This window comes from Chinchilla lanigera, unplaced genomic scaffold (genome assembly GCF_000276665.1).
Source record: "Chinchilla lanigera isolate Chin_1 unplaced genomic scaffold, ChiLan1.0 scaffold00069, whole genome shotgun sequence".
NCBI classification, from domain to species: Eukaryota; Metazoa; Chordata; class Mammalia; order Rodentia; family Chinchillidae; genus Chinchilla; species Chinchilla lanigera.
In genome coordinates, this window is record NW_004955470.1 from 8,859,919 (window position 1) to 8,868,607 (window position 8,689).

At 41.6% G+C, this 8,689-nt stretch overlaps 1 pseudogene; it reads left to right on the top strand.

Annotated features, from left to right (window-relative positions):
• The first annotated feature begins 3,939 nt into the window (after positions 1-3,939).
• Positions 3,940-5,551, top strand: LOC102003119 (annotated as a pseudogene).
• Positions 5,552-8,689: the final 3,138 nt, after the last annotated feature.

The window sequence follows — 8,689 nt, forward strand, 5'->3', positions numbered from 1 at the left end:
AGAAAGTGTAACAGAAAAATACACAAAGACCATGGACTGACTTGGATTCAATTATGAACAAATTGAGAAAAAAACTCTGATCAAACAAATGGTGTATTTAAGAGGTAACCACATTAGCAAGACAAAAATCACCATTTTAAACAATAATATTTGGTATATTTTCTACATTGCTGCATTTATTATATATATGGGGGACTCCAGAATGGAGGTGCTGCCTTGTAAATGTTTTTTAAAAAATGGTCTTCCTTTTTTTCTTTTCAAAATATTTAGTGTCTACATTTCATCAGCGAACCAAGTAAATCATGGCTTCTTCGAGTGCAAGGATCGAAACCAATTACCATTAGTGACCATCGGGTGCAGCCGATCCTTTCTGTCCTGTTGCCTGAATCTCAATGATCTCCCAAGTGTGCCCGTGCAATTTAACAGGAAGATCAATACCCCCCAGCAGTTAGCAGCAGCTCTCTTGAAGTGCTTCACAAAACATGCTACATTTCTCTACCGAATAAATGTCAAAACATTCCAACAGCTACAATTCTTGGGAGAAATCGTTCTTCTGAAACATTATTGACATCCTTTAACCCACATTTCCCGCTGCTCTCAGGCTGCCTACTGGCTAGTCAATTCTGATTTGGCAAGAGCCACATCGACATTTGTCCCCCACTGACTTGCTCAGCTGGTGTGCGAGATACCAGGAACCGGTAGGTAGGGCTTTGGGTCCAAGGGTCAGTGGTCTAGCACTGACCCAAGGTCAAGTTGATGGCAACCTCCCCCCAGAGACATGGCTTCATTTCTAACATGCTGTTGAAACGGATCAATAGCATTGCAGAGCGTGTCTTCCTTAGCACAAGAGACCACCCCTCTAAATGCTTCTAAATTACTTATGGCAAACGAAAAGCTTAAAAGACAGCCAGAAAAAACGTGGGGCAGATTTCATTTTTCATTCCAAGGAGTTTTTAATTCTAATAGTCACGATTTTATATGTATTTCTGCCATATACAACATCTGTATATGGGAAAGAAAGGAGACTACATTGTCAATTCTCATGCAAATCCCTTTGACCTATTTGAGAAATCCTTAGTAGTTAGAGAGTTTAATCAGGAATGAACATCTTCCTTTGATGTTTTACTTTTTTCTGTTTGTTTTCTTGATCTTTACTCCTCAGATGTTAGTCTTTAACCTTTTAAACAGCTGCCCTTTTTCTCAACTCCCTCCCTCCAATCTTTCTACAGATTATTTGGAAAATGTGAAAGTCTTCTGGAGAGCACTGTGAGCAGAATCTCACACACGTGAGCAGAAAGACATCAGGGTCTGCCCAAGATCTATGTAGGGGTTTCTAAGAGTAGGGACTGTCCTGTGAAAATGCCACTTTCCTTTCCTTCCTTCCTCTCTCTCTCCCTCCCTTCTTCAATCCATCCTTCCTTCCTTCCTTCCTTCCTTCCTTCCTTCCTTCCTTCCTTCCTTCCTTCCACAGGACACACAGCCCTCAGGACTCTGTGCTCAGTGCTTCTGCATGACTAAGTGACTAAAGCCATTGCTGTAGAAAAACAGCGAACATAGACACTCAGAACAGTTGAAGTATGGCTACTGTTACTTTTCCACTGTGGATTCTCTTTACATGTTTGGAAACTAAGCTTATTAGTAAACTGAATTGAGACTGTAATCTCCTAATCTAGTGTATCTTAGGTTGCTAATCCTCAAAATTGTAGCAGATTTACTGAGTTAACTTCTGCCTTGCCTTCTCCCTCAGCTCAACCTCTGGCGTGATCAGGTCACCACCCACTACAGGTCTAAGCAGGATGAATTAATATGAAAGGAAAGGTCTGTACAAAGGCAAAACGGTATGGTTGACAGCTTTGATGTGCAAAATTATTCAGTGGAATTAGTTTATGTAAGGACTATTGTTACAATATTTGCAAATGGCAGTTAGAGATATTAGGGCATTTAGCCTAGATTTTTTGCGATACCTACGATAGCAGTCTGTGAAAATTTCCCCTTGATTCCACTTAAACTTATAAACATTGCTGAGCAAACAAGAACCATCAACATTATCCACCATTAATTAATAGACCTTGCAGATAAGATATAAAGCCAATATTTTCGTAATTCTTTCCTATCCTATTTTTCAAGCCATTATCCAAACACGTGTTTAATGGGAAAATGGGAAAATTACATGAAGTTACAAAGTAACTTCCATAATAAGGCAGCAGCTGGATATCACAGGGAAAAAGAATCAATGTGACCGCCTCTTCCTTCACATACACAAATATGCACAGACTCAGTGATATTCTAGATACTACCTCACTTGTGTGCTTTAGTTATGAGAGCATATCCCTGAGATATTGTGTAAGAATTACCTACAAACACGTTACAAGCATGACATGTTAAAGCTATAATGATAACAGGGTTAGTATGTACCATGTCTTCTTACATATACAAGAAAGTTTCTTTGCCTCAAATGTTAATATTATAGGTTACCAAAGATTTCATTATTATAATTTTATGTAGTTGGAAAATTCTGCAAAATCAATGACCTCTTTTAAGATTTTAAGTAAAAGCTGTTACAAATGCCAGATAAGCTGCAGATTTTATTCTTTAATCTGAAAGAAAATGAAATTTGGTGATTCTAGAAAAGAATTCTTACAATTGATATGATAATATTCATATATCATTTGCATTATACATCTTCATTAGTTTGAGGGTAGATATTATTTTCTTCACTATTTAACACAAAATGTTACTTCACGCTATTCCGTACCTTATGAATGCATATGAAACTACCTCTGAGATCTCTTTGGACATTTAAATCCTTATTTCTTGGATATTCATACTCAACTTCGTAAAATTAGTAACTTTTCAAAGCATTTTCTAAAGTAGGCGTTTTTCCATGTTCCCTAACAAGGGGCTCTGTAAGGTTAAGAAATCGTTTAATGTTTGGTTTCTAAGCTCGCAGCTGTGTGAAACCAAAGCCTACATTTTAAGCAACATGCTCTTCTAACACAGCCTCGTCTAGAATAGTCTCAAGTGACAGACTGATGTCCCCTGAGGGAAGGATTTTTATCAGTAAGAACCAGTGCCCTCTTCATCAGGTTTGGCTATGACGTCAAGATAAGAGTAATCATTCCTGCAACTGATGACACAGTGTCCACAAATATTTGGTGAGGTTGGAGCAAGAGGAGAACATTTAGTTTTTACTAGCTCAGCTTTGTTAAATACTTATTATAATTCCTGTAGAAACCAACTAGAGGTTGTAGTGTAGAAGACAAAATTTAGTTGGACTTGTGGTGGGCCTAAGAGAAACACAAGCTATGGGTGCAGTGGAGGTTAGGGTTTCCGAATTCACCCTGCAATTTCTGCCCTGTGGTCACATTTCCATCACATAATTCACTCAAAATTCCTAGTCCTCCTCTCAAAGATGCCCAATGGCTACTACCTCCACTGTGAATAATACATAGTGCATATTGTTGAAGAGGCCCATCAGCAAAGTGAATAAAAAATAAATAATCACATACAGGGACATCTTTCCAGGATATTAGCGCAGAGGACATAAAAGAAAGAGCTGAGAAGTTTCCTGAGAGGGGGATGCCACAGGCCAAGTGGCTCTCAGCAATGGCACCAGACACTCCACAGGGAGGTCGGCAGCCAGATGCTACTCAGAAGGACTTCACGTTCTGAAAAGAGGAGCTGAAACTGTCCCCCAGAGTCCTGCCTCAAGCAAGGCTGAAATAGGAAGGTAGAACAAAAGCTCTCAAGGGGGCTCATCTCAGCTGTACCCTTTCTTTGGAAGCTTCGGAGAAGCTCAGTAGAATGAAGAAAGTGAGGAAGCAGAACATGATGAACAATATGAGAACAGAGAAGCCGCCTGCAGCCTGGGGTATTAAGATAAGGACCAGAGAGGAGCGCTGGTGAAGGGCAGGTCCTGGAGTCTTTGACAGTGGCCATATGGAAAAACATAGAAGAGTAATCAAACAAAACTCAGAACAGAAAAAATTTGGAGCCCAAGACCTGGCTTTCAAGGTCAAGGCGGCCACCAGCAGTGAAGAAGCCACTGTGACACCTGCACTGCGTCGCTTGCCTGCCCGCGCACACAGAAATTCTCCAGGTTGGTGTTTTTTTTTGCTTTAAATTCTTTTTGTTTTTAAAATCTGTCTTCAAAGTACAACCAGTAGGATTAATTGTGCCTTTAACAAAATCATTGCATTTCTAGATAAACTCAGTATCTAAACATATCATTATGAATGTAACTGGGGAAAAGAGGGAAAAAATTTCAAAACACACACCAAAAGCCAATCACAAAATACTGGTTTAATTACACTTTTAAACTTGAAAAAAAGTACCAAGAAAACAAAAATAACTACTCAGGTAAAAATTGCTACTGTGTATAATATAACTTTTTGCTAAGTCCTATAAACATAGTGGAAGTTTTAGAGCATATACAGACACTTAGAAAGGGACTGACTCATAGTTCTTGGAAATGATGATCCAATACGATAGAATCACTTGATAGAAGATGAACCTTTGTTTTACAGTTACATGTTAACAAATTGTGTTGCCACTAATAAAAATGGGTAACGTGTGAATTACTTAGGTTCTGAAATGTAAAAGAAAAAACTGACTTTGATGAGGACCAGTTTTGTGTCTCACTGTCACAAAGAAACACCAGTGGTCTCCATGGCTGACCTCCAATGACCTGAAGACATGTAGCCAAGGGGCTGTGTTAAGTTTTCTTAATATCTACTATTTACAAAAAGTGAACAGTGAGTTTCTACTTTGTCAGAAAACAGAGGAGAAAGAAATATTGTCCAGTATCAATGGGACCAGGAGACCCAGCCTCACTACCCTTCTTGGACCCAGAGGTTCAGAAAAATCTTGGTTATTAGATATCTTGCCTGCAAGGAAAGATCCATGGAGATGCTTTGGTAAATGGAGCTTCTCAGCCTGCCAGTTTCCAATGTAATTTAGGTTATGTGGTGCCAGATGACGTTTCGATGGGCATGCTGACAGGGAGAGAAAATTTACAGTTCTCAGCAGCTCTTTGGCTTCCAACAACCACGAAGAGGCATGGAAGGGAGGAAAGGATTAAGATGGTCATCAAAGAGCTAGGTCTGGCTGAAGTGAGGGATTCCAAGGTTGGAACTCGGTTTACCTGTGGTGAGTCTGGGGAGCAAAAGAGAAAGGACCAGTGTAGGAACAGAGTTAATCACGGATCCTTGTGTCTTGTTCCTGCATGAGCCCACCGCTGGATTAGCCTCAAGCACAGCAAATTATGTCCTTTGCTCTTGAAAAGTATGTCTAAGCAGGGACAAACAACCATCTCATCCATTCATCAGCCTTGATGTTTGGTCTTCAAGCTGTTTGATACCCTCACCTTACGGGCTGCAGGAAAATTAAGGCTTCCTGGTCCTGCACAGGAAGCTTTGCAGTGCTTTGCCTCAACAGTTACAGCGGGGAACCCTACAGCAACCCTGAGGTGATTAATGCAGACTCCTCAGCTGTGGCCTTCACCAGGGCTGAAGAGCCTAATAGAGAATCCAGTCATACACAAATCAGGTGAATTCAATGCCAATTCCTCCCTGGTCCATGGAGATCTCCTCAGCTCTACCTTTGCAGTCCACAGCTTTACTGGAGCTTCCTTTCTGGCCAAACTCACAACATTTTAAATCACCCTGCTGGGCTCTTTGTTCTTGATTCTCAATATAAATCTGGCTAAAAGCCCCCAGCAATAGCTATGCCACTTCCCCAACATTTGACTGCCTTGAAATTTCTTTTGCCAGATTAATCAGTCCGCTGCTGCCCTTAATCTCAGTCTTAGGCAAACTCTCTGGACACAAGCAAAATGCAGACAAACTTTGTACCAAGCCATAACACAATTGTCTGGAGTCCAACAACCAATGGAGTCCTTCTTCCCAACAGAAACCTTCCGAAGCCAGTCTTTACTGGCAGGATTTCTATCAGCCTTCTGGTCTTCAGAGCTTTGACCAGAATCTCCCAAACAGAACAGCTGAAGGTGTTTGAGCTCTCCTTTCTCAGGCCACATCTCTGAACCTTTCCAAACTCTTCCCGCAAGCCATTTCCCAAGGCTCTTGAACCACATGATCAGGTATAGTTACAGCAACGCCCCCCCTCCTGGTACCAAATTCTGACTTGGTTATTTTTCTCTCATTACTGGGACAAAATACCTGACACCCAAAATTAAGGAAGGAAAGGTTTATTTTGCTTACAGTTTGTGGAGGTTTTAGTCCATACTTGGCAGGTTACAAGGCAGAGTGGCACATGGCAGAAGGCTACAGCTCAGCGCAGCAGAACACAGCAAAAGCAACAAGCACTAAAAGGGAGGAATGGCCCCAAGCAGCCTCTTCCTCTCCCTTACGTATGCAAACTACCCACCCCAGGGCTGGTGTAGCTCTCACACCCATAACCAATCAAACTCTAAAAGCCTGTCCCATGACCGCATGAGGCTTTGGGGGAACCCCCAGACACAAACCATAACATATTCATTCATTCAAAATCCTACTGGGCAATCCCCAGGCCACCATAGCCAGGATCATTGTCACAGTCATACTGGCACTGACTATGGGTGGCATTCAGTGTGGGACAGAAAAAGACAGTACCAGGATCCAGAATAGAGCAGTGTTCCTCTTGACAACCAGCCAGGGTTTCAGTGTCTCGTCGGCTGTGGAGCTCTTTGTAGTGTGGAAGAAACACTGCGGACATGAGCATATAGTGGATAATACAGAGTGGCATCTTTACCTGTGTTGTATACTTTATGTTAGGATTGAAAGCAGTGACAGAGGCTTTCTTCACAGTGGCATTCACTCTTTTGCCAGAGGCTGATATAGCTGACTCCATGGCACTGGCCACAGCAGCAGGTCCGAATGAGGTCTCCATAACCACACTTCTCATGACCATATCTCTTGTATTTATGGTGGTCTTTTCAGAACTGATGGTAAATCTCAGAACCATTGCTCCTTGTGTCTCATGACACAGTACTTCAGTACTTCAGTATTTTTGATATGGCTTCACCACTTTGCAGTATAACAAATCTTGGGGCAAGACTTCTGTCCAGGATTCAGTACAACACAAAATGATACCTGTAGCAACAGCTATGCAATATGCATGAACAACATGTGACAAATCAGGGCTTCGATCTCGACCTCAGAGCTTGTAGAAGAATAGTGTTGCTTTAGTTTGTATGACAGCCATGTTCCTCACAATTGCCTACCTAAAACTGTTATTTCTCAAAAAGAGTCATCAGTTCTTTAGTTTACTCTGAGTTGCCGTCACCTTAAAAAGAACATCTTGAATTTTAAAAAAATGGAGTAAAATCATAGGAAGTACATAATGAAACACAACAAAAATAAAACATTAACTACAGAGAAATAGTGGATCAGAACAAAATGTAATCATAGCATACTACTCAGTTGAAGGATGAGTAGCAATACTGTCATAGGAAAGGTACCACCAACAACTTATTTTAACAGAAGTTATGATTATTAGAAAGGTAAAATTAAAAAAAGAATGTAAGGTTGTTTTTCTGTACAAAAGTAATCAAAAGGTAATTCAAATAAAGCAAAGGGGTACAAAAAAATAATACTTAGGACTACTGTATCCTCAAACACCTGCTGTCAAAACACCCACAGCTTAGGGTTCAGTGTGGTTGCCACTAGGAATGGGTAAGATATCTATATTTTTTTCTAATCCTCTCTGGAATTGATTTTGGCCAGGTTCCCCTGGAGCACAGCCAGAGATGAGGATTTCAGGCAGTGTTCCCAAGAAGAAATAAATAAGGAAAGGAGGACGGGCCAAGGGTGGATGTCCTAGCTGGTGGGAAGACCAGACTGACCCTCCTGGGAGAGCTGGAGGTGGCCAAACCTCTGTGGTGACAGAGGAGCTCCTGCACCCTGTATCTGCCAGTTGCCCTGGCGGGTGTCCTGTGTGGGAATGAGAAGTGTGGGTGTCTCGGAACTCTGCGCAAAGAAGGGAAGAGCTAGCGTCCATGGGAAGGCAGAAGTTGCCGTCCTGGAGAAGGGCTGCTCTTTGCTGTTGCAGGGGAGGTGCTGGGCACCTTCATCATCCAGTGCCAACTCCGGAGCTGAGAGCAGTCACCACAGCCTACCAGAAGCTCTGCAGAGATCCCAATGCTGGCTCCTCCGGGGACTGAAGCCAGAGACTGGGCTCCAAGGAGATTCTGGAGCAGCTCATGTGTGAAATTCTGGTTCAGTGCAGGTCACTCAGAAGTAGCTTGGTTTTGGCTTAGTTCCTTGATGCCCACAGAAGTCAGTCTAGGTCTTCTTCCTCCACAAAACCCTGAAATGTACTCTGAAGCTTCATCTGATGCAGCTACTTTAGCAAGCTGGTAATGACATGATGCATGTGTGTATGTATGTATGTATACATGCATGCTCCTGGAAGTGACTTTAAAGGAATCCCTTTGGTTTAAATGTCGGGGTCTATTGTCCATTGCTATAATTTTTTATGAGGTAGCAAGTTATATCCTGTGTCTAGTGCAGATGCTGAGATTTGGGTATTGGAAGAGATAAACACCAGAAATGTAAGCATATGTTACGGTGGTGTTGCTGGGAATGTATTTTCACTTAAACTGCATTGTAATTTCTGTATATTTTGCTGCCATTCTTATTACTATGCAGTTCCACAAAGGTACATTTATTTCTAGACAAGAACAGAAATGTAG